Raw genomic sequence first — 25741 nt, 5'->3', positions numbered from 1 at the left:
CCCCCTCCCCTCCCCCTCCCCTCCCCCTCCCCTCCCCACTCCCCTCCCCTCCCCTCCCCTCCCCCACTGCCTAGGCTTCCTCCGTACCCAGGCTCCGTGAGGGTCACATTTGCGGGGTGAGAGTGTGTGAGTGTGTGACTGTGCGTGTGATTGTGGGATCGTGTGTGTTGAACGTGTGTGACTGCGTGTGTGTGATCACGTCTGTGTGTGAGGCTGTGAGTGTGGCCCGTGCGTCCGCCTGTGGGAGACTGTGGCGGTGTGGGCGTGTGCAGCTGTGCGTGTGTGTGGGAGCGAGTGTGGGTGTGGGCGTGCGTCCCCTGTGAGGCATCCGGTGACCCCACAGTTCCCTCCAGGTCCAGCTGCCCCCCGTCCTGCCTGTGCTGTGCGTGTCGCGGTGTCGCGGGCTGGAGCGGTTCACAGCGACTTCGAATGGTTAGGACAGTGTGAGAGAAGGTGTGAAGAAAGGGGTGGGGGGGGGTCCGGCTGGACGGATGAGGGGGGGTGACTACCGACCCCTGAAGACAGTGGTAGGAGGCCAGCGCCGCGTGTTTGGGTGACTGTGGCGCCCGCGTGGCTGGCGTTGTCTCAGGCTCTCCGTTTACGGTTTTAATTTGCTTTCCAGGCTTATCCGTGGTCTCCTTTTTGTCAGTCATTCCACTTGGCCACGGAACCCACCTCCTCTGCTTGGAAGACGGTGTAAACGAGGAAGGCACTGTCCTGTGCAGGGCACTGCGCACAGCGGTGACAGTGACTTACAGAGACGGGAGCGGTCGCTGCTTAGCGCTCACCTGCAGGCTTAATTCCGGAGTAGCTGCCGTGACCCCCTCTTCCCTCGCTCCATTCCAGCGGTTCCTCCCGCTGCGCCTTGAACCCACTGCTTCCGGTGAAAACGCCAGGGTTGATAGAGGGGTTTATCTTGTCTGTAAAAGGGCTGGTGTCACAAAATAGGTGTCTGAGCAGACCCTTACTTGACTTAAGAAATCTGTTCTGAGTCAGAAGAGTGGTGGCCCCAGGTGCTCCCCCCACGACTGCCGGCTGCCACATTACCGTCTCCCTAGGCTCATCGTTTTAGGATTCGGTTGGACTAAGAATTCCAGGGCATGAAAGAAACGGTATTGTAATAAAGTTGACATTTGTTCACTCACAGAAGACCATTCAGAAGTAGTCCTTCAGGGCTGTGAGGTGCTCCGGAATACCGGGGGCCCTGGTTCTTAGCAAGGATTCTAGGCTTTGGGTCACCTCATTGTCCAAGATGGCTGCTGGGGCTCCAGCTATTACATCTGCATTTTACCTTGCAGACAGGAAGAGGTAGGGAGGGAGGCCCCTCTCTTTACCTTTAAGGATGTTTCTTAAAAGTTACACTTAGCATTTTCATGGGGAGACTGGGAAATACTGTCTGGGTGGCCCTGTGCCACATAAAAATGGGGTTTCTATTATTCAGAGAAAGGTGGGACGGATATCGGAGAAAACTTGTGGTACCTGGCATAAGCACCATCCTGGCCGCCGCTTAACACGCCAGGAAGAGCGTGATTTGGCTCGGGGTGTTGGTTAGTCCCTCTGGGTCGGTTCTGAGCGCGAACTGTCTCAACCACCATCAAATGTGCCACGGAACAGGAGAATGAATTATCCTGGTGACAACTGCCTGGGAACCGGTTGGGGGAACGACCCGGTGACCGGCTGGCTGTGTGTGAGGACCCCACACCCCGGCTGTGGCAGGGAAGCCACACGGGAGAGGTGTGGGAGTTTGGGGGTGGCTCGTGGTGATCGCCGGCACAGCGTGGAACCGGGGGCCACGCTCAAAAGCACTCTTTGCTGCTGAGGGGACGTTACGTGTTTCTGATTTAGGTCCCCGCAAGATTATTTGTTGCTTGTAGACGTTTTGTATCATAGTGCAAACTTGGGAAAGTTACCCTAAGCCTTGGCCTGACTTCGTTTCTGCGAGGACTCCTCCAGGAGGGAGACTGCCAGCGGCCACCGGGATGCTCCCGGCTGGGGGCGCACAGCCTGCACCCTCCGGGGTGACGGGTCAGGAGTGGCGCTGACGGTCCCTCCCGTGGTAGAAAGACTTTCCTCGGGGTGACCCCGCGGCTCACTTGCGACGGGGCCCCGCGCGGTGTGTTTCCTCATCGTACCCCAGTTTACGCATCTGTAAATGAGGCCAATAACAGAGGCGGTGACGCAGACATTGCTGACGTCGCATGCGCAGAGCACATTCGTCAGATGTCAGCTCTTAATATCTTGACTTGTGCTCTTCGTGTGTAAGAGCTAGTAATCCTTTGCATTAATATTTGCTTAGGTTTTCCCAGGGATTAAAAAAAAAAAAAAAACCTGTAAAACAGTAAAATTGAGGCTTAGGTCACAGTAACTTTCCACTTTTGAAATTCAGAAATTTGGAAGTCCTGAGAATGTAAACTTTTCCCATATTTGGTCCCAAGGCTTACTTGGCAGCAAGCCAGACCCGAGAGATACGGACCAGTTTATGACGGCAAAGGGGAAAAGAGCCCATTCACGTGGCCATTTACAGGTTTGTCAGCAGAAATCGTCGTCTGTTCATTCACTATTACCATCCGTCTAAAACACAAACATTTGGGGGGCGCCTGGGTGGCTCAGTCGGTTCAGCATCTGGCTTTGGCTCAGGTCACGATCTCATGGATGTTGACTTCAAGCCCCGTGTTGGGCTCTCTGTTGTCAGCGCAGAGCCCGCTTCAGATTCTGTTCCCCCTCCTCTACCCCTCCCCCGCTGGTTCCCTCTGTCTCTCTCAAAATAATAAACAGACTTAAAAAAAATACAGGATACAGGGGCACCTGGGTGGCTCAGTTGGTTAAGTGTCTGACTTTGGCTCAGGTCATGATCTCCCAGATCGTGGGTTCAAGCCCCGCGTTGGGCTGTGTGCTGAGAGCTCGGAGCCTGGAGTCTGCTTTGGATTCTGTCTCTCTCTCTCTCTCTCTCTCTCTCTCTCTCTCTCTCTGTGCCTCCCCCGCTCATGCTGTCTTTCTCAAAAATAAATGAATCAACGTTAAGAAAAATCATAAAATACAAACATGTGGAATTCTGGACCAGGTCTGGCCCCAGGGTTGAGGATAAGAGGCTGTGGCCCCGCGCCCCACGGGCGAGGGTTCCCGCCCCGCTGCGGCTCCGCGAGCGACCCAGCCTCTTGGGGTGTCCAGCAGAGTGGCCTGGCACAGCTCTGTTCCCAGGCGGTCAGTCCCATGGCCGTTAGCGAGGCATCTCACACCATCGTTTCTTTCTCCGTTTGGGGAAAGGAGGGTGAAGCCTCACTTCTGTCCTGGTGGTCTTTTTTTTTTTTTTACTTCTTTTTAGATTTTCAAATTTGTGTTACAGGGTTTGCTTGTTTGCTTTCGGCTTTGTCAGGTTCTGTCCCGGATTTTCTTACTGCTGTGGATGTACTCGTAGTTCTGGGACTCATTTGTTTAAAACTTGAAAGGAGCATAATTTACTAAGGAAATGGTTTTAGAATTTCTGCTTATTTTTCTTTTTCCTCTTCATATGCATGTAGTTTATAATCTCTCTGTGGAATTTTCTGTTGAGCTTCGGGTTGAATACTGGGGTTCCCAATGGTGAGGCATAGGTAAGGCAAGTACTTTGGAGACTGTTGACCACCTTCGAATAGCGCCTTTGACTCTTGGCAAATGCCAGGGAAGCCCAACTGTATTCTTTGGACGATCAGTTCCAAATAACAAACAGTACACATAGGATACTCCTCGCCTTTTTTTCATTTTTACTTCTTTTAAAGTTTATTTATTTTGGTTGGGGGCAGGGGGAGAACAAGCGGGAGAGGGGCAGAGAGCGAGGGAGAGAGAGAATCCCAAGCGGGTTCCGCACTGTCGGCACAGAGCCCAACGCGGGGCTCGATCCCAGGAGACCGTGAGATTATGACCTGAGCCGAGACCAAGAGGCAGCCGCCTCACTGACTGAGCCACCCAGGCACCCCAGCCTTTTTCCCGAGAGCCAGGAGACCGCCGTTGCCAGGAGCAGAAAGTTGTGTTTTAAGAGTTTTCTGTTATTTGCTGATTCTGCTGACTTGGCTGTGTATAAATGCTAAGAATTACTTGTTTTCTTTGGATAAAGAATTCCGAAGGCATTTGTTCCCCTTTACCACGGCTGCATAATTGAGTGCCCCGGAACGTGGTGGCTCAAAGCCATAAATGTTCATTTGCTTACAGTTGTGCGGCGGGGCTGGGCCCAGCTGGACAGTTCTGCTGGTTTCTCCTGAGGTCTTTGGGGTGGCTGCCGACATCTGGAGGCTTGGCTGGGCTGGAAATCCGCGATGGCATCACTTCTGTGCCCGGTGCACCAGCTGAGACGGCTGGGACGCTGCACGTGGGCGTCCATCGCCCCCTCTCCAGCCCTCCGGCTGTTCTCTGCAGCAGGTAGCTGGGTGTGTCTGTGTGTACCTGGTGGCCCGGGCGTGGAGGAGGGCGTGTTCTGGGGGGTGAGCCCCCGTGCAAGCGCTCATTAGCATGCCTCTGTTTGCATCCCACTTGCCAGGGTGCACACAGGACGGGGATGCAGGAAGGCGTCAAGGTATCCTTGTTACTGAAGCTTGAAGTGTCCCGTTGTGAGCTGGAGGGGCTTCTTTTCATTGGCTGAGCTCTGCCTTGGCGAGGTGATCCGGGCCCATCCTGCACATTTCACGTCCCAGACCTGGAAAAAGCCATTTTTCCAGTGAGTGTCTGTTTCCTCCGGTGAGAAATCTGACTGTGGAGCCTGTACGCTCAGAGCCTGCGTCTTTATTGTTATTGCGTGGCGACGCTTTCTCGGCCTTTTTGGAGGGTACGGCTGGAGTTGAGCGGTTGCACCTGCGTGGTGACACCCCCCCCCCCCCACAGTGCTCCTCCGCACCTCACTCCTTTGGCTGTGGTCCCCTCCCCTTTGAAGCTCTTCCTTTAGAGTTTCCTTGTTTATATTCTCTTTTTGGGGTATACTTTCTCAGTTTCAGTGATCTCAATATATTTGTTTTAGTTAGGTATTTTAAAAAAAATTTTTTTTTAATGTTTATTTATTTTTGAGACAGAGACAGAGCATGAATGGGGGAGGGGTAGAGAGAGAGGGAGACACAGAATCGGAAGCAGGCTCCAGGCTCTGAGCCATCAGCCCAGAGCCTGACGCGGGGCTCGAACTCACAAACCGTGAGATCGTGACCTGAGCTGAAGTCGGACGCTCAACCGACTGAGCCACCCAGGCGCCCCTTAGGCAGGTATTTTTATGGGATAGAGTTGTCTGACCTTGACGCTCTCTCTGTACATCTTTTCGATTCTAGCATTGCCTTCGAGGCACCAGCAGCCAGTCTGAGTGCCTCTCTTTTCAGGTGGTCTGTCTCTTGTCCCACCTGTCTGCTTTGGGGGGCTTCCCTTTCCTTAGGGCTTTGCAGATTTATTGATGTGTGCACAATGTAAATATATCATTTTGTCCATTCTTGTCCATATTCAGTGGCCTTCCAAAACTCAGGTGTTTGCATCTTTGTAAGTTCTGGTAGTTTCTCAGCTGTTCTCTGCTCAGAAACTGCCTGAGCCCCAAGTCCCGATCCCTCTTGTTTACAGATCCCGGGGCTCCTCACTCTGCATGCTTTCCCCGCCGACCCTCTCCCCCCTACACTCCATTCTGTCGGCTCTGTGCTGAGTCTCGGGTCTGTCCCGTTCACACCTCCGTGTTTGTGTCTGTCCAGTCTTCTGTCCAGAAGCCTTTCCGTTTCTACTTTACATTCTAATAGGACAAAAAGTCCTTGTGGTTTTTCGTCGTATCTGTTAGTCCTTGGGCCATATTTTCAATTCTGTTTCTCGAAGAGCTTTAAACAAAGCTACTTTATTTTATTTCTAATGATCTTGGTGTCTGAAATCTTTGTGCTTCAGCTGTTTTTTAGTTGACTTTCTGTCTTGGTGCCTGTTTCCCAATGTACCTTAAAATTTTTGACAATGAACGATTTCCCTTTGAAATTTAACTATGTAAAATCTTTGAAGCTTGAGACGAAGTTGCTTTCTTTTCTTTTCTTTTTAAGTTGTTTGGTTTGCTTATGTCCAGCACTTAGGGGCCCTGCTGGTCAAGGTTATTTAAAATCCTGGCTTGAAGTTTTTATGTCCCATCCGAGCAGTATGACTTAGCAAGCCCTTGTCAAGTCCAGCTTTTCCCTCCCTCCACTTCCTGTGTCAGGGTTAGAGACGAGTGGGTTTCTCGGCAGCCCCTGGCAGGTGGTTTTACTTTTGGGGTAAAGCTTACCATGAGTCCCAGGCTTCTGCAGCCTGGGGAAGGGACGTTTCTGAAGGGACACCTTCTCTTGGACCCCCCACCTGGCCTTGGGCCTTGTCCCCTGTCCCTCCAGCCCGGTGTATCTGTTCAGGGCTTGGCCGCTGCCGTTCAGATGAAATCTGGCTGTTTTCTGTCCACATGTGTCAGCTCCTGACTGTAGTGTACAGACTGAGCATTCTTTTACGCCCACTCTCGTCCTTGTCTTAAATTTTTTTTTTAATGTTTTATTTGAGAGACAGAGAGAGACAGAGAGTGAGCAGGGGAGGCAGAGAGTGAGGGAGACACAGAATCGGAAGCAGGCTCCAGGCTCCAAGCTGTCTGCACAGAGCCTGACGCGGGGCTCTAGCTCACGAACCACGAGATCATGACCTGAGCCGAAGTCGGACGCTCAACCAACTGAGCCACCCAGGCGCTGCCTCCCCGCCCCCCCCCCCCTGGCCCCGTCCTTGTCGTTAAGAAGGTGCCCTACTTGGGGCCCCTGGGTGGCTCAGTCGGTTGAGCGTCCGACTTCGGCTCAGGTCATGATCTTGCGGTTCGTGAGTTCGAGACCCACGTCGGGCTCTGTGCGGACCGCTCGGAGCCTGGAGCCTGCTTCCGATTCTGTGTCTCCCTCACTCTCTGCCCCTCCCCTGCTCACGCTCTGTCTCCCTCTCTCAAAAATAAACAAACATTAAAAAAAAACAAAACAAAAAAAGGCTCCCTTGTGCAGCAGCGGGGCCCAGGGCCCAGGCCCGCAGGGCATCACCTGTGGCCTTTCCAGCGCTGCAGATGCGATGTCCCTTCGTGTTTCTTCAAGATGCGTAACAGTGCCAGCACCTGATCTTAAAATTGAGCGGTACGATGAAATACTTTCGAGAACGTGAATTGCACTAAATCACCGGGTCTGAATGGCGCAGCCTGACAGTTCTGAAAGAAATAGAAAATGTAGCCGAGCCCCTAACATCAAGTGTAGGCATTTTCAGTGATAAACTACTATACACAGTAGGTGGATGGTCTTAAGTTCACCCAAGAATTGAAGGTAATTCTGGAAATTTACGGGTCAGTGGGGCTTGTGTTGGTGAGAGGCAAGGCGGTTTGTGCCGTGTCTGTGCAAACCTTGCGGTGTCCTGCTTCTGCTTGTTGACGGAAGGTTCCAGCAGGATGAGTGCTAAGTACAGGTGAGTGGTGAGTGGAATTGGATGAGACGGAAGTATTTCTGAGGGCAGTGAGTCCTGTGGAGATGGCCTCGCCTCCAGCGTCGATGTAGATGGTAGGAGACGGTGTCGGAAGAAAGAGAAGGTGGCCGGTGGGGGACCCGGCAGCTCTCCAGTTCTGTGGGAACAAGCCCGGGCACCCGTAGGGTTTTCTGGGGAGTGAGATCCCCGGCCATTGAATCGAAGCGTCAGGAGGGCAGCGAGACAGCCGCCTTAGGTGCTGCCTTCTGGGGTGTGCGCCCCTGCGCCGGGCTAGGCGTGACGCGAGTGGGAGATCAGCAGGGTGGGGGGGGAGGTTTCAGTAGAGCCGCATCTGGGGGCAGAGCAGTAGCTGGTTAAGTGCGCGAGAACGTGTGGAAGCAGGGGGTGGGGGTGGGGGGCCTCCGGTGGGTGCCTACACGGCTGCTGGAGTGAGGGGCCCCAGAGCGGCACAGCCGGACGGGCCGCTGGGGCCTCTGGCTTGGTCCCCTCCAGGTCTTAGGAAGACTGGAGGCCCACGAGGTGCAGGGGCAGAGCCAGGAGCGGGCGCCCTGGCTTACCGTCGTCGGGGGGTCTTTAACGTCACGCCACCTTCTGTTATGCGGTTAAAGTCAACACTGCAGGGAAGGCTTTTATCCAATAGCGGGTTTAAGGCCGATCTTGAACACCAGACTAGCGGACAGACGGCGGCGCTAGGGGACAGCCCCCTAGGCACCCTCTCAGGTCACAGGGCCGGCCCGTCCGAGGCTGCTCACCCAGCCCTAGGGAGCAAGTTGCCACATGTGTGTCTGCGTGACAAGGCCTTGCCGTGAGAAGCTCTTACTGTGCTAAGAAGACGAGCAGCAGACATGCCTCAGGTCACCTGAACGTTTGCTTTTTACTTCGTGCCCTTAGAGATATTTAGAAATCCTGTGCTTTTCAAACTATCACAACTTGTGATTGTGACGTGCGAGGAAGGAAGCATAACCCTAACGCTGCACGCTGGCTCCCACTCTTGGCACCTACTCTCCACTCTGGGCACATCGTGGGTTTCGTTTCAGAGGGACCTTGGCTCAAAGCATCGTGACGGCTCTTCGTGGCCCTTGTACAAAGTGCGAGCTCTTCAGCTGGGCCGACAAGGGGCTCTTGGTCTCGCCCCTGCCCCGTGCAGCGGCCACAGCCCGACCGCCGGGGCCTCGGTGCCTCGGTGCGCCCGAACTTCCCTCCCGCCTTCTGCCGGCTGGGGTTTTCTGCCTCCGCCCGTTCGACTCTGTTCACGCTTCGGGTCTCCTCTTTGATGACATTTTCTTTGGCACCATCCCTGAATCCTTAATCCTTACCACCTTAATTTTTAAAAATTAATTACTTTATTTTGGGGCAGGGGAAGGGCAGAGAGAGAGGGACAGAGAATCCCAAGGAGGCTCTGCGCTGTTGGCTCGAATTCACAAACCGTGAGATCGTGACCTGAAGCGAAACCCAGAGTCAGACGCTCACCCCGACTGAGCCATCCAGACGCCCCTGTCCTTAACCACCTTAGAAAATAAGCAAATCCTAGGAAGGCGCCCGCTCCTTTGTTCTCCCACGGGATGCTCTTCTGGCTCCACGATGTTCTGCATCGTGAGATTTCTTAGCCTTATCATCTCGATGTCAGTGCTGCTCTGTGGTCTCTAGGCTTCAAGAAAGCGATGGGGACTTCCAGGTAGCTGTTGCCAGTGGTGGTTTCTTACTTCTCTGTCTCCAAACATATGCCCCCAAAACAATACAGAAGAATAAGAGGGGGAAATTAAACTGTATAAAAACCAGGCCATTAGCATAAAAGACACAATGTGCCCAAACTTGAAAATAAGGCAAGACCCAAGTCCCTCCATGTGGTCTCCGATATTCCCTCCCCATTCCTGCCCCACTGCACGGCTCTGCAAAGGCAGGCCAAGAGGACCACGGGGACGTGAGAAAGGAGCAAGTGACGGGGCCTGTGAAACCACGGCAGGAAGACCAGGTCCAGCCCGAGTGTGAAAATACAGAAACAAGTCCCAGCAGAGCAGAGAATGGGCTGCGCAGGTGGCGGGCTTAGAGGGTGTTAGTGAGAATCTGCAGAAGAGACAGGACGGGGGGATTTGGCATTTGCACAGTGAGTGGAACAGAAGAAGAAGGGAAAGACTTAGGGTCTTGTAAATGAAAGAGAACCCCGAATTTGAGGGCACATAACTAACTCTCACCACCCAAACCATTCGTGGAAGCAGTGGTCGCCAGACAAAGGCCCCTGAGCCTGTCACTTTCTTGCAAATAAAGTTTTATTAGAACTTGGCCACACCCATCTCTTTAAATGTTGTCTGGGATTGTTTTGTGCTACAACAGAGCCATAGGAAGAAAGTTGACGAGAAATGCGCGGAACTCTATGAGGTAGACTTGAACACACCCCTGAAAACCGGGGACGCTGACCTGAGCCCACAGAGGGGCTTCCCCTGTTCTTGGTGAGTGTGACTCAGCTTTAGAGAGGCTCCCGTTCTCCCTCCGTTCGTCAATACATTCTGTGCAACCCAGCAAAAATACCAGCGTTTTCAGAAAAACAAACAAACAAACAAACAAACAAACAAACAAAAAAACAGAGTTACACAAGTTGATATTAAAGTTTCTGTGGGGAACAAACAGGAAGCACAGCGAGGAAAACAGCAGCGGGCCACTGGCTCCCAGAGAGACAAATAGACCAGGTCTTAGTAGAACGAAGATCCTGGAGGTGGACCCAAGTGCCCGTGGAGGTACGGTGTATCCTAAATATGACAGGTCAGCGGAGACAGGACGGACTTTTACATAAGTGGCGCTGGGACAGCTGGTCACCATCTGGAACAAGATGAAATTCGAACCGTACCTCACATGTATAGGAGAGTAAGCTACAAACGGATCAGGGATCCAAATGTGAAAGGTGAAACCGTACGAACACTGGAAGGAAAGCCGCGTGAAGTCCCCCCATCTCCGTGTAGGGAAGGCTTTCGGACTGCCAGCTGGCGGAGAGCGCTCAGAGCACGGACAGCCAGCGGGCGATGCGGACCAGGGTCGGGGGCAGGGGAGTGCCGCGGGCGGGTAGTCTACCCCCCGAGGCTGGGACGGCGGGGCTTAGATCAGGAGAACGGGGGAAGTGCAGAGTCAGACAGCACAGGAAGTCACCCACTTCTCAGGCAGCGGGAGTCGAAGGGGTGACACCGCCTGCCACCAAGGCTGCGGGTGGACCGGCCCTCCTCTGTTGCCGGCGGGGTGCAAACTGGCCTCTCCCCGTGGGCGAGGTTAGACAGGCACGCACCCGGGGCCTGTGGACTGCTTCCGGGAACTGGCCCCGAAGATACAGCTGCAGAGGACACACACGTGCGCGAGGTCACGGAGGGCAGCCCCGCTGGGCACAGGCGGCCTCGCTGACAGATGCTGGAATCAGTCCTGGGAGGGACGTCGGGAAGCAGGAGAGCCGAACAGTCTTGGGGTCTCTCCCCAGAAGATACTGGTTAATGGCAAAGGGGAAAGCAGCAACTTTACAGTATAGAAACCTGGCCCGCTTGACCTTAAGCGAGGGTTGGAGATGGTCATCGCTGGTAAGCAAATATACTGGCCTGCCTCACGAGGCACCGAGGAGGACGCTCCTTGCTTCTGTCCTGTTCTTCGTAAACATACGTCCTGTCGACCTGGTGATGACTGACCACTAGAGAGCCCCGAGCTGGGGAACATTCTACAAGGCAACTGCCCAGTGTTACTCAAAACCGTGATGTTGGGGCGCCTGGGTGGCGCAGTCGGTTAAGCGTCCGACTTCAGCCAGGTCACGATCTCGCGGTCCGTGAGTTCGAGCCCCGCGTCAGGCTCTGGGCTGATGGCTCGGAGCTTGGAGCCTGTTTCCGATTCTGTGTCTCCCTCTCTCTCTGCCCCTCCCCCGTTCATGCTCTGTCTCTCTCTGTCCCAAAAATAAATAAAAAAAAAACAAAACAACAACAACAAAAAAAAACGTTGAAAAAAAAATTAAAAAAAAAAAAATTATAAAACCGTGATGTTCACGTGGGAGAAAGACCCAGGACCTGTCACAGCTCGGGGAGATAAGGGGTAAGGGCCAGACACCACGTGGGACCCCGTGTGGGTTCCCAGGCGGGAGGGGGCCGCGGGCCTGACCGCCGAAATTCGAGGGGGGCCGGTGCCCACACTGGCACTGCAGACCCAGCCCACGTTCCTGATTTCAGGGACTGCACAGCCCTTGTGCGCGATGCCAACCTTGGGAGGCTGCGTGAAGGCCGGTGGGGAGTTCTGGTCTAGTTTTTTCAGTTTCTGAGTGTTTACAGTGATTTCAAAATGAAAAGCAAAAAAAAAAAAAAAAAAAAAAAAAAAAAAAAAAAACCCAAAGAGAAAGCAAGAATCGTGCCCGTGTGTAGCTGTGCTTTGCACCGTGTCTGACACAGAGCAGGTTCGTGTTTTCTGCCTCAAGATACGTGCACTTAAAAAACGCACAGAGAGGGTTGCACGAGTAACGGGCGGGGAGCCGGAATTGCAGGTGTGAGTCCCCGTGGACCTCCAGCGTCTCGAGGTGCAGCGAGCCCTCCCTCTGGATGGGCCGGAACCTTCCAGAGACATTTTCTGTTCGTGCGTGTGGTTGCAGCCCTCTGCTCGCCTGCTCACAGTCCGTGGTTTTATTGCCACTTCGGTGGGCGATTTCCTTTGATTGCTTCTCTGCCGCCGAGGCTTTGTTCATCCGCCAGCACATCTCTCTATCACTTCCTGGGAAGTGGCCTCCGCTCCTTCTGACTATTCACCGTGTCCCCTGCCGATCACTCCTCTTCCCTGTCTGTTTGCCCCAGATGAGGGCTTGAGGTCGCCGGACCTGACGCTGGCAAAGACATCCAGGGGACGTGCTTCCCGGACGAAGTCACGGCTGACCCTAGGCCCACCCAGCGTCATGATTTTCCTGCCTTGATGTTTTGTTTTGTTTTGTTTTGTTTTTCCACCGGAGTTAAGATTTTGCGGGGGCTGGGTAGTGGCTAATGATGTTATTATGTTTGTATTTCCTTTTCCCTCAGTTTAGGGCCGAGGAATATTAAGATACCTTTCCAGACCCGCTACATGCTTTTACAATAGAGATTTCTCTCCGTCTCTCCTTTTTGTTTCTCTTAGCCTCATTTCTGAGTCTGCAAGTTGTTAATTTTCGCTGTGGTGAAAATAACTTATTTATTAACTGTTTTGAAAAAGGCAGAGTAGTTTATCGGGAATTAAAGCGTCTTCAGGATTAATGTTGACTTTTTGGAGCTCAGTGTTGCACGCCAGGCACACGTAGATCTCCCTATTCCTCCCTCTCCCGCCTGTTGGGAGGAGAGGTTAGCCCTGAAGTTATCGGGACAGGGAGCAAGAAAGCTTGGCCAGTCTATCCTGGTTGTTTTCCCCAAACTCCCGGAGGCCAGGAGGTAAAATGGTCACCGTCCTCGAGTTAGAGACCTCCAGTTATTCTTGGAAAGACGCCCAGTGCCCAGGAGGGGTCCTGTCTCCCGGCGGGCCCTGTGCCCCATCTTGGGGTGCTGGCCGGCATCGCGGGCCATCTCCGCTTCCAGGCCAGAAGCCAAACCCCCGCTGCGCTGTGGCATGTGTCTCGCCCCGTGATGTCTTCCTGCCAGGGGCGCCACCCCGCCTGAGGGGTGCAGGCTGCCCTCCCGCGTAGGGACTTCTGAGTTGAGTTCGCAGCTTTGTCTTTCAGCCCCCATTTCTCAGCCTTCTTTCTCCCTCTCCTGGGAATCCCCGCCCTTTGCCGAGGCTCCGTCTTCATTTCTTGTCCTGACTGCACAGGGGTCCCTGACCTTTCCCTCGTGAGAAGCGGTTCGCGTTCCCCCGGGTCCCACGGTTATTCCCGATGGAGCTCCGTGTGAACGACGCGGGTCCCAGCTCACCCCGTGGCACAAGGGCCCATGGCACCCCTCCTCTGACTGGTGTCGAAATAGAGCCCCCGCCGTCTGCCCTTGTCACGTGGCCCTGGCGAGACTGGAAGGCAGTGGCCCAGCCGGTTTTTGATGTGTGAACCCTTGCTCGGCACAGTGTCGGGCACCTCCAGGCGCCCGGAGCCGCATCTGTAGATGTCCTCTGACCGTGCCATCTGGGGAAGGATACGATGGTGCTGTTACTTGAAGACACTCCGAACGATGCCCGTAAAGTACTGGGAGCCACGGTGTCTGTCGGCTGAGTCGTTGGCTTGCTCAGCGGCTCGAGGTCGTTCCCACTGCGTGCCGCCTGCGGGGCTTTGGTTGGTGGTGCGGCAACGACTCGCCTCCCCTGGGAACGGTCTTGGATCTGAAGGTCCACGTCGAGGTCCCACGTCCTACCTCTGTGGGAGAGCAGCGGCGTTCTGAACTCGACGAGTGGGGTGAGAAGTGTGGTTTTCCCGTGTTCACTTGCTTTTTGCCGCGATTTCCCGTTCAGACACGGCAAAATAGGAAGAGTACCGGGCGGAGCCCTGCTCGCCAGGTGCGGGTGCGCATGTGGGCAGGCCGGGTGAGTGCCTCACCGCAGATCGCGGCCCGCGGGAGCGTGGACTCTATGCAAGGCCAGGTGACGTCACCCGGGACACGTGGTCTCCAAATGCTAGCCGCAGAGTGACTGCTCTCGTGACTGGACTCAGGTCCACGTCTTTCTAGGGAAAGAACACCCGGGAGACTTGCATCAGAGCGAGCGTGCGTGTGCAAACACCATTTCTCGGCCGGGCCTGCAGGCTTCGTGCTGCCCAGCGCAGACTCCGGGTGGTTTCTCACGCCGTCGTACCGAGTACATGTATCGTACGTGCTTAGATTTTACCTACTCCTTGGCTTGAAATACGTGGCCAAGTAGGTAAGATGACCAAAAATTTCTTGTGTTGTGATCTTTTTTCCCCGTGTTACACAAACAGTAGTAAAGAATGAATTTTTTATTGTCTATTATTACTATTTTTATCATTTTTTTATCATCATGTCAGGGTGTTAAAATATCGGTAAATGACGTGAGATCTTTCTGTGGCTACTGTGACGTAATTACACCAAGCATTTACAACGTGCGGTAGGCTGGTTGGTCCCTAAAAGATTTTCGCCCACGTCCTAATCCCCAGAACCTGCGAGCGTCACCTTTGGTGGCAAAAGTTAAGGATCATGAGGGGAAGAACTTACTCTGGCTCACCTGGCGGCCTTCACTGGAATGTGGATCCTTATCCTGCCGGGCGCCTGGCGACAGACCCCGCAGAGAAGGACGTGTGAACACGGAGCCCGACGTGGAGCGAGGTGGCCACGGGCCGAGGAATGCCCGGGCACGCCATCCGGCTCCAGGAGCCGGAAGAGGCAAGGAGAGGATTCGTCCCCAGAGCCTCAGGGGTGTGGCCCCGGCGGACATACGGGTTTTGCATCTGCGGCCCCCGCAACTACGAGAGGATGGCTGTCTGTCAGCTGGAACCACGAAGCGCACGGTGATCTGTTGCCGCAGCCGCAGGAAACTGACGCACGCGGGCTGGGAAGAGGGCTTGCTTCCCTGCTCGTCGTCGCGGCGGTGAACGAGGCCTGCAGGGATGCTGAGAGCTCGGTTTCGGTGCGACTCCCCTCCAGTGACACGCGCGCTGGCTCCTTTGAGGCCTGTGGAGGGAAACGGAGTTCCGGAGACCTGTGTGTTCTCAGGGTAGACTGAATGACTCGCTCTCCACACTGCTGGCTGTGTTGCCCTCACACCTGAGACCGTGGAGTTCGGGCAGGCCGACCCCTCCCCCCGTGTGCTTAGTGCAGGTGACGAGCAGGAATCCAGCCCGTGCCTGAGCCCAGGGGTCGCCCTTGGCTGCCGTGCCCGCTCCCACGCCTGCAGCTCCTGTGGGTTCCGCTGCTAAGTCTCTCGTCTGTCCGTTCGGTCCCATGGTCTGGCCTCTCCCCAGGCCACGCACACGGCACCCGGGGCCTCCCGGCACCCTGTATGGCACCCCGCCCTCCCGCGGCCGGGCGCACTGCTCCACTCAAGTGTGGGAACTGGGTCGCCCTGCTGAGAGATGCGCATTTTCTCTGTTCATATATATTCATTATTTGCACATAAACAAACAGCCTGCCCGCCTGCCGTGTGCCCGGCGCTCCCGGGCCTGGGATCCATCAGCTTCCTTGTGTGCCGCACCGGGAGGAGGTAAAGAGGGCTTCAAACTGTCGTACTCGCCTGTTTTCTTTAGCTTTCGTGCTCTCCCATATATATGTATATACGTATGTATATTTTTTTTTTTCCTGAACCAATTGAAATTTGCAAACATCGCGTTATCCATAAATACTGCAGTGTGTAGTTTTCCAGAACAAGGGCTGCTTACATAAGGACTGCACATGTAACGAAACCCCGTACTATGATCTCCTTGGTTTCGTAACCGGACCTCCTGCTTGTTCCAGAACGTCTCCCCGTCTGGGCTCCGGCCAGGCTCACACATCGCCTTCTGCCGCCACTCACTCCTCTCACGTCGTCTTTCACGTCTCCGGACGTCCTCGTCGCGCGCCCAGTCTGCACCTCCCCGTCGCTTCTTACGGCTGGAGCTGGGCCGAGCATTTGTGCCGCAGACGGGCCCATGCGCTCAGGCACCGCCCCAGGCGCGTCTGCCCCTCGTCCCGCTGCTGGCGATGACACTGCCTGCAGCTTCCTGCGCTGAGAGTCTAGTTAGTACTTCTCTCCTTGTGGGGGGCACTTGGGGCTCTGGAAATACCCTGTTCCTTGTACTGGTGTGCTTCCACTGACAATTCCTGCCCGAGTCGGTCGCTGCTGTGACGGTGACAGATGCAGACTTTCTAATTCCACGGTTCCTTCTGTATTTACTGGGATTCTACTGTGAGAAAACCTTTCTCTTCGCCCTCGTGCATTCACACGCTCATCCTTTTACACCATCATAAAGCAGAAAGCTCTTCCTTCATTCCGAGGATGCTCTGCTCTGGCGAGTATTCTGTCGCCCAGGTTTGGCTGCCGGTGGCCCTTCCAGCCTCTGCTCGTACCCCCGCTTCTTTCCTTCGTACCCCCCCGCTTCCTTCCTTCCCTGGCCAGCCCTGGTGTGACCCACATCCCCAGGGGGCCGCTGCCCCCTGCTGGAGTGGTATTTGGGAGCCAAGTGCCCACCCCCACACGGCCTGCATCGAATAGCATTGTTCAGATGCGTTTTGTGTTGTTAAAGATGTGTCTTCAAGGCAGATTCCTAGTAATAGTGTCTCTGGATCAAACAAGTGCCCGGGGAGCCTTTTCATGGTCGTTGGCAAATTCCCCTGCATGGGGTTTGGGTCCCACGTTCTGTCCCAACTGGCAACACGTGAAGCACTTGACTCAGAGTGCCCGATGGGCTTTTTTGATGGTCGTCGGTGTGTGTGGTCTGGTAGGTGGGAGATGCTGTCTCCGGCTGCTTTTGTCCGTGTCATTTAAGTCAACTTGAGCAGTTTTGTATCCTTCGGGGCCATCTCCAAATCTTTGGCTGTGAATTGTCTGTTCAAGTCTTCAGCCCATTTTTCTCATAGAATATGTTTTATTTCTATAATGTTTTAAGTTCCTGGGTGATAGCTGCTATGCTCTGTAAACTCCCAGCTGCCTTTGGCCGCAGACCCCTTCTAGCGAGGGGTCGTCCTGGACACTGTTTGTTGGGGTATCATGGGAAGATTCAAACCTCTGGGCTCTGTCGGGCCACCTGAACTGTCCCCACTGCTTATTCCTGAGGTCCTGTGTCTCCGAGATAAAGAAGTGGGTGGCTGGATGGTGGCATGGTGGTCATCGGGCAGCGTGTGCCCAGGCTTGAGGCCTCCCCAGGATCAGGAGACAGCCTGGAGACAGCCTGCATGCCTCCTTACCTGGTGTGGGTGTGCCCCCCCTCTCCCCCCCAGTGCTTGCAGCAACAAGAATTGAAGAGACTCAGCTCCCAGGCTTCTTTCCGGAATCATTTACATGATTCAGTTTCTCTGCAGTGAATCAGTCTCCTGGAAAGTGCTCCTCCTGGGAAGGCTGGGGACCACGATTTTCTGCTAATGAGGACGCTGTCTGGAGTGCTCTCCCCTGGAGATGCTTGTCTGGCTTCTATGAAATCAGATGCTAACCACCCCCCCCCCCCCCCCCCCCCCCCCCCCCCCCCCCCCCCCCCCGCCAAGCCAGGTGATCCCTGTCTCCCGTGGTTCGGAGTTGGGCCATTCTACTTTGGGCTCTTAGACCTGTCTTACTTTAAATCTCGAGTGAGATTTGTTTTAATGGGAGCCTTAAAAGTGGAGGACTGTGAGGGTTCAAATCACATGGCGATCGATTCAGATCCATTCTAGTTGGAGCCGATGGCCAACTCCTGTTTTGTCATGTCAGTACCCAGGGAGCCGACCTGCCTGTCTGCATCTTCTGGAACCACAGCGCCCCAGCACACGCAGGGCTCACCGCAACGGGGCCCGACCCCCGTCCCTGTGCACACGGGACTGTGCACTGGGGGACACTCAGTGACCGGTGTCTGTGCGTGTGTGAGAATCGTGCAGACGAGCGCCCACAGTGGAGCCACAAGGCTGTCAGTGGTTTAGGAAGAGGGGAATGAGGACAGGCACGTGGTTCATGTGGATGAGTCCTGAGTCCTGTTTGAGCACATCCCTTCCTGGAATGAAGGACTGGCTTCACCGCATGACAGGAGGCCAAGCGAGTGAACAGCGGGTCTAGGAAGCCCAGAGATGGGAGGCAGGCACCCTCTCCCCGTCCCCAGCAAACCCGTCACAGCTCATGGCCTGGGAGGACCTGGCCTCCTGACAGGTGTGCCCGGCTTCACGTCACGGCTTCCTGCGGCTTCACCGTCGGTGCCGTTTGCTTCGGATTCTGCACACTCACCCCCCCGACTTGGCAGCCCGTGCCCACCCTGGGGGCGCAGTCAGGGCCTGGAGTTCAAGCCGAGGTCCGTAGGGACTGACTGCGTCGCAGGGGGACCGGTCATCTGGGTCAGATGTACCGTTTCGGCTCTTCATTACGCTCTGTCCTAAACGTTGCCTATCGGAAAGTTGTAACCTTGAGGAAGATGAACAGACGTTGTAGGATTTTATTGACGTATGTGCAGCCTGCTCTACTCATTTACGCATGTTCACAGTAAGTGGCCGGTTAGGGTGTGTGCACCAGCGTGGTCCACACCATAAGCACAAACAGGTGGGGCAGTTGGGAGGGTTCGGTCGCGTGGGATTAGGGCCGTGCGGATGGCGTGCGGATGATGGGGAGGAGAGGTGGGGGTCGGTGGCCTCTGGTTTAGAGACATCCACAGGAAAGTGGGAGGGGACACCGTGGGAGCGGTGGTCTCGGGGACTGAGCACGTACAGAGGGCTGCGCGCTGAGGGCAGGCCCCCGCGCCAGGGACGGTCCTGTCGGCCACCTACCCGATGCCCGCTGGTCACCATCACGTGGGCGGGCGCTGTGTGCCGGGCCCTGTTCTGAGCGCTTTCTTGTGTTGGGTCGTTCACGCTGCACAAAAACTGAGGTGGCCCTTCCCCGCCCCCCCCCCGGCCCCTCCGACTCACAGCCGAGGGAGTGGAGCGCTGGGGAGGGAGTGGACCGCAGGGCTGGGCTGGGCTGGGCCCTGTCCGCCCGGACCTCTGGCTCTCAGCCGTCACACCGGGCCGCTTCTCCAGCTCATGGTGGACTGACGGTACGTGGTTCCGGGACTGGTTTTGAACGTGGCTCAGTACTGTCAGGATTCTGGATGAGTCTCTGTTTTCTTGACTCTGCTCTCATGATGGCAAAGTAGCCGCTGCAGGCCCAAACCTTAGAGTTGTGTTCAGAGAGAGAAAGGAGGGACAACCGCTCTCTTGTCAAGGAGAACGATCTCCCGGAGCTTCTGGCTGGCTTCCCTCCAGCCTGTCTGCTCAGCTTGCTGCCGGGAGACCCTCTGCCCCTCCAGCAGGACGAGGAGAGCTCTGCTGCAGGGGGTGAAGGGCGTGGGAGGCGCCCTCCCCCCCTTTTTTATTAGTTTTGCCATCTCTGTTACTGAGACTAGATGTCTCTCCAGAACAGAGGCAGGAACGGACTGTGGGCTTGCCACCCTCGGGCCGCCTCCTGCCCAGGGCACACAGGGACGAAGTCCAGCCTCTGTCCCCAGCCTCGAGCCCTGGCGGGTGAGTGGGCCGCCTAACTGACACGACCCTGATTGACAAAAACGGCCCCGAAACCGTGCCTTGGGGGACGGAGGTGGCCCTGGGGTGGCCTCTTAAGCAAAACAGCGGCCGGCCTGTTGCAGTTCTGAGGGATTGCAAGAAATCAAGTACTAGAAGGCGGCACTTCCGATTTGGGTAGGACTTTGCCTCGAAATGTTGCTTCAAGCGTTTGTAAACTTTTATCAGATCATTTCACGTTTTGGAATCTCACCCGCGAGCAGGATTGCCTTCCGAGGCTGGCCGACACTCTGGGGGCCTCCAGACGGCAGAGGCCAGTGAGCAGACGCACACGTCGATGTCCACGTTCCCCACGGCAGCGTTGGTCTTAGAGAAGTTGACGCGTCTCCCAGTCTGCTCGATAAATCACGTATTTCCTCCCGGAAACCACGGAGCGGCCTGGCGGGAGGAGCACGCGCCAGGAGCAGAAGCAGAGACCGTGCCCCACTGTTTTGTGTCCCCCCAAGGCCGGGCCGGGGCCCCTCCCCGAGGCCTCCCTGGCGGGAATCTGGCCTCTGGTACAGGACTGCCGGTCAGAGAAGACGGTGTGGCCAGAGCGCGGACTGAGGCGCAGAGATGGCCCCGTCAGGAGGAGCTGGCATCCGATCAGCCCGGGAAGGGCAGCGAGCCCCGTGGGGAAGCGGCACGCTTACTCGCGGACGCGTTTCCCAGTTAGGGCTGAGCCGGAGACCTCACTCTATCATTGCTCTTTCTTTTGTTTACAGGACTTGGGGCTTTTCCGTGTTACGTTCGTGAAGCAGGTTTTGTCCAGATGTGCCAGTCTCTCACGCCATTGGCACATATGTCTTACCTGTGCTTACAGCACATTTCAGACTTTCATCTGTCTGGACACCGTAAAATGCCTGGCTAAGCCTTGGGCAAATGGCTTCGTGTAAGCCAATGTTAATAAAAGATGGCCAACGTTGACTTTATCGTTACGTGTACAAGTGACTCTAGGGGAGTTCGTGTTCATCATGGGAACACTTGGAGATACTGTTTGCTTGTTTGTCTCTTCATTTGTTTTTTGTGGCCTATTCGTGTTAATTTTTAAACTTTTTATCATGGAAGTAGTCCACATCTGCTGTCATCTGTCTTCGATAGTTATCAACCTGTTCCCACCCTTTTTTCATCTCTGCTGCCCCCACTCCCCTCTCTCACCCACTCCCCCCGCTCACTTTAAAGCAAACTCCAGACACGTATGATTCTATCTGTAAATACTTCAGTGTAGTTCGAAAGGTAAGCATGACTTGGGGTACCTGGGTGGCTCAGTCGGTTGAGCGGCTGACTCTTGATTTCGGCCCAGGTCCATGACTTTGTGGTTTATGACATCGAGCCCCACTCTGCTTAGGATCCTCTCTCTCCCTTTCCCAGCCCTCCCCCCCACTCCCCCCCCCCCCCCCCCGCACACCCTCTCTGGCTCAAAATAAATAAATAAATAAGTAAATAAAAATAAAGATAATCATGACTTAAAAAAAAACACACATGTGGAATTTATTCGAATCAGGGTTCAAGTAAGGTGAATACACTGTGGTTGGTTGATGTGCCCTCTTAATCCATAGAATTTCTGTAAGTCAGAACCCTGCCCCCATCCTGCTCCGTGTGTCTGTCTCTTCCTGCCATTTATTGGTTGAAGACACCGGGCCATGTGCTCCTGTAGAGGTCCTTGCTGTCTGGACTTCGGGCGTTGCTTCTCCCCGCCTGGCTCTAGGTAAGCCACACTCACCTGCCCTTGACTGTCCTCTACGTGATAGGTCAGTCTGGAGGCTTCGGCAGATTCGGTCAATTGGAGGGTGTGCTCGGGGGGCATGGCGTTTCATAGGCAGTGGTGGGTACTTCCCCTAGGATGTGTGTGATGACTGGTTGTGTTCTCTCAGTGAGGTTAGCAGACATTGATGTTCATACCTGGATCCATCCATTAGAAATTGTAAAATGGTGATGATGTAATTCTGTCACACCCCCCCCCCCCCCTTGCCTGTTAACTGGGATTTTGATTGCTGTAAAGAGAAACTACCTCTCACCGATTATTCGGGTGTCTCAAGGTAGAGTTCATGTAGGAAAGCCAATACCAATACTCATTTTCCTTTGTTTAGCAGATTTCAGAATATGAGTGGGCGTCTCCTAAGGTAACCTGCAGGGTGTGTGTTTGTCCCAGTCAGTGTGCAGTAAAAGCGTAACCGTTACACTTGTTAAACGTTGGCGTGCACGTCGTTTCCTCCTTGGCCTTGTTTCCTCTCTGGCCGGTGGGGGCGGGGGTGGGGGGGCTCTGTGATTTGGCTCCCGAGTCTGTCTGATGTGGGCCTGGTAGCTTGTGATCACTTCTTTCCTAGCTGGTGTGACCAGGCAGGATGCTCCGTTCTCATTTTGTACGTTTTCTGCCCACGTCTCCAGTCAGCTGAGCGGGAATGGGATTTAGAGAGCTTAATCTGGGTCCCGGGGGTGCCCATTGCCCACACTCAGACTTTTCTCTCCCCGCTGCCTCTCTGTTTTAATGGTAGAATGCATTATAAGGGACACCCAGGGGCTCAGTCAGTTGAGTGTCCGACTCTTGATTTCGGCTCAGGTCACGATCCCAGGGTCTTGAGACTGAGCCCCGCGTTAGGCTCTGTGCTGACAGTGTGGAGCCTGCTTGGGATTCTCTCTCCTTCTGCCCCTTGTCTGCTCACACAGGCATGAGCACTTTCCCTCTCTCAGAAAAATAAATAAGTAAATGAAGGTAGAATGTATTATGAGTGCTTACTGATTAAGTTTCGGGACTGCAAGGTTTTTATTTAATCCCACATATCTGCCTTCTCCCACACCGACCACTGAGATTTTTCATGGGCACCAACACAATCACTCATTTCTTGCGTCCCACATCACATCAGCATGTTCAGAAGCAACAACCAATGTAGCACCAGTGTTCTTTTACCAAAAACTGTTCACCAGGCATTTGTGGTTCCCTCTGGCACCAGGCCACAGATAGAGAGTGAGGTTACCCTGTTTTTCTTTTTGTTTCTTCTTTATTTTATAAATTTGAGAGAGAGAGAGAGAGGGGAGAGAGAGAGAGAGAGAGAGAGAGAGAGAGACCCAAGCAGGCTCCACGCTGAGCATGAAGCCCAAAGTGGGGCTCCATCCCGCGATACTGAGATCATGACCCTAACCCAAATTAGGGGCCGGATGTTCAACCGACCGAGCCACCCAGGTGCCCCAGGTCACCCTGTTTTAAAGTCACGTGGATGCGTTCCTCCCCGTCCAGCAGTACAGCCAGCCAGGTGCACAGTTGTGTTTGTTTGTGTCCTTTTACTTAAGATGTTTAAGAAATGCTTTTTAAAAATTTTAATTCTGCTTTACAGTTATGTAAAATATTTAGTGGATCCCAAGTCAAGTACACAAAACGAGAAGTCTGGCTTTTAGGGGTGCCTGGGGGGCTCAGTCGGTTAAGCGTCCAACTTCAGCTCAGGTCATGATCTCGTTCGTGAGTTCGAGCCCCGCCCTGTGCTGACAGCTCGGAGCCTGGAGCCTGCTTGGGGTTCTGTCTGTGTCTCTGTCTCTTTCTCGAAGATGAATAATAAAACATTTTAAAAAATCTGGTTTCTCTTCCTGCCTCTTCACCCTGCGTCCTTCCTTCTGCAGCAGCCGCATAAACGTTCTCATGACGGGCGTGTCTGTGAACACGTGTGTGCTCACACACACACGTTAGGTAAGACTGGCCATACACTGTGTGCATTTCTCTCCACCGTGCTTGTTTCCATCTTACTGGATTAGAATCTGGAGGTCCTCGTTAGAATCAGACCTTCGTTCTTTCCTTGAAAGCAGCGTTGCCCAAACTGGCAGTGCTCACATCAGGGCCGGATAGTCCGTCTTTGTGGCCGTAGGTGTCCCCACACGTGTGAGGACAGTGGGGCCGTGTTCGGCAGCTTCCCTGGCATTTATCGGTCGGGTGCCAGGAGCCCCCTCCCCACCCGTGCCCGCCGAGCCCGCCCCCGGGCCTCACCGAACATGGGAGGACGGCGTGTTCTAGGCAGGTCTGTTCACACCAGGCGAGCCCGTTTCAGAAGTGGATTTGGACCCCGTCGAGAAGCCTCGACTTTGTGGATTTTGACAAGTAAGCCAGCTGTCGTGGTTCTCTCCTGCCTCCTTAGCACATTCAGGAAGGAAGGAAGGGTTGTTACTGGCTAAGGCACAAAGTAAAGAGAGGCCAGGATGTTACCAAGTCTGTGTGAAACTGCTCACGCTGGGAAGATGTGTGTCGGAAACCTGAGGAGTTCCTTTGGCCTCGAACAGGGGTTCACAGATGGGGAGCTTGTGCTGGGGCCCTTCCCCGAGGGCTTTTGGTTCCCTGCCACGTGTGCGCTCGCGGGTCCAGCCGCGGGAAGGAGCCAGGGTGTCCTGTCAAGGGCCGGTGAAACCGTCCCCAGTAGCGCCCTCGAAACCAGGGGCGGAATGGACGAACGTGAGCCCGGAAGGCGGACTCCACAAACATGGAGCTCAGAGGCGGAGGCAGGGGGCCGGTGGGGGGTCACCGGGGCCTCGACACCTCCCGCGGGGGCCCCCAGCTCGCTCCCGCATGTCTCTCCCGGGTCTCCGATGCTCCCTCCGCATGGAAATCGGATTAGCCCGACAGAGAGCGTCCTCACGAACATCAGGAACCGAACGTGAAATCAGAACTTTCTTTGAAAAGTAAATAGTTGGGATCAGCGGGGCGCCTGGGTGGCTCAGTCAGTTAAGCGTCCGACTTCAGCTCAGGTCACAATCTCGCGGTCCGTGAGTTCGAGCCCCGCGTCGGGCTCTGTGCTGACAGCTCAGAGCCTGGAGCCTGTTTCCGCTTCTGTGTCTCCCTCTCTCTCTGCCCCTCCCCCGTTCATGCTCTGTCTCTCTCTGTCTCAAAAATAAATAAACGTTAAAAAAAATATATTAAAAAAAAAAATAGTTGGGATCAGCAAGCATGCTTCTGAGACGTTTACGGCTGTACCTTAGGACCAGGGACTCCGACAGTCTGGCTCTCCTGTGGCTGCTGCTGGGCCCGCGGGCAGCCCTGCTTGGGGCCTTGCTCAGAACAGACTTGGCTGGTGAGAGGCGTCGGGCATCACTTTGTCACGAATCACTTTGGTGGCTGTTTCTTTGGGTGCACGGAGCCAGCTTCCGGGCGACGGGCACGCCTGGGGGCGTGGCCTCAGTCCACCGCTTGGCTGGCCCGGTTTGGCGGCCATTGAACAAGTACCTGTTTCCTCCTCGGCGTGAGGCCTCTCGGTGTCGATTTGTTTCCTTCCTCGTCTCGTTACTGTCAGAGAGAGCACGTCCCGTGGTAGAGAGAGCGCCCTGTTCCGAAGCGCTCCGCCGGCCGCATCAGTGGCCAGAACAAGGTTGCGGATGCGGAACGCCCGCGTCCCCGTGTCCCCCGGATGCCGTAGCCCCGGGGCCCGGAGTCCAGTCTCCTCTGCCCCCACCCCCGCCCTCTCCCATCCACTCCACACGGCTTATGAAATTCTGGATTCTCTTTGTCTCCCCACCAGGCGGGTTGGTAAACACTAAGTGCTCCAGTAGCCGGCAGGTATCCGTCTTGCTTGGGGGCCGTCGGGCGTTAACGTTAGGAGGGAGCAGTGTTTTCGGTGCTAATGCGGTGTGTGGACCTGGGCAACACTCAGTAGCCGTGCGAGGCTTCGGCTGCTGGGTCCCGGGGCTCCGTGAGGGCCCGGCTGGCCGGCATGCGGCTGGCTCCGCCCTCAGGATCCGCAGGGCTTCCGGCCCCTCTCGAGGCGGCGGGGGTGGGGGGGGGTGGGGGGGGGGGTGCTGCCGTGCTGGGGCCCAGAGGCCGCGGAACCGAGGCAGGGCCATCACGTTAGGATGGCCGACCTGTCCCTTGTGTCTTCCCGTCCCCTGCTTGTCCCCAGTTCGCCAACACGTGGGAAGGCCCTCCGTCAGTCCCCCGGGGCTCCGCTGACTGAGTGGTAAAACCCGGGAGTCCGGAGCCGGGCCACCTGGCTTGAAACGGGCCCTGCCACGCGCCAGCTGTATGACCTGTGGTGGTTACCGCACCTCTCTGTGTCTCAGCTCCCTGTCTGTAAAGCGGGGGTGCTCCCGATGCCTGGCTGGCGTGGTGCTCGTGCGGGTGGGCGAGCGGGCGTAAGTGAGGGCTCGGGACGGTAGCTGGCGCGTCCTCTGCCCTCCTCTCCTCCCTGGCTGTGTTTTCCAGGCACCCCGCCGTGCGCTTGCTCACGTCGTCCTCACAGCCTGTG

General features: G+C 55.3%; 1 protein-coding gene across 3 annotated transcripts in view; it reads left to right on the top strand.

The window, feature by feature from the left end:
- Positions 1-25741, top strand: part of RPTOR (regulatory associated protein of MTOR complex 1) — a 330740-nt gene that overhangs the window by 100779 nt on the left and 204220 nt on the right. The window lies entirely within an intron of this gene.

Source organism: Panthera pardus, unplaced genomic scaffold (assembly GCF_024362965.1).
Source record: "Panthera pardus isolate Hobbes unplaced genomic scaffold, ASM2436296v1 HiC_scaffold_3, whole genome shotgun sequence".
NCBI classification, from domain to species: Eukaryota; Metazoa; Chordata; class Mammalia; order Carnivora; family Felidae; genus Panthera; species Panthera pardus.
The sequence above is the reverse complement of the archived record's forward strand: the minus strand, read 5'-3'. Positions and strand labels throughout refer to the sequence as shown.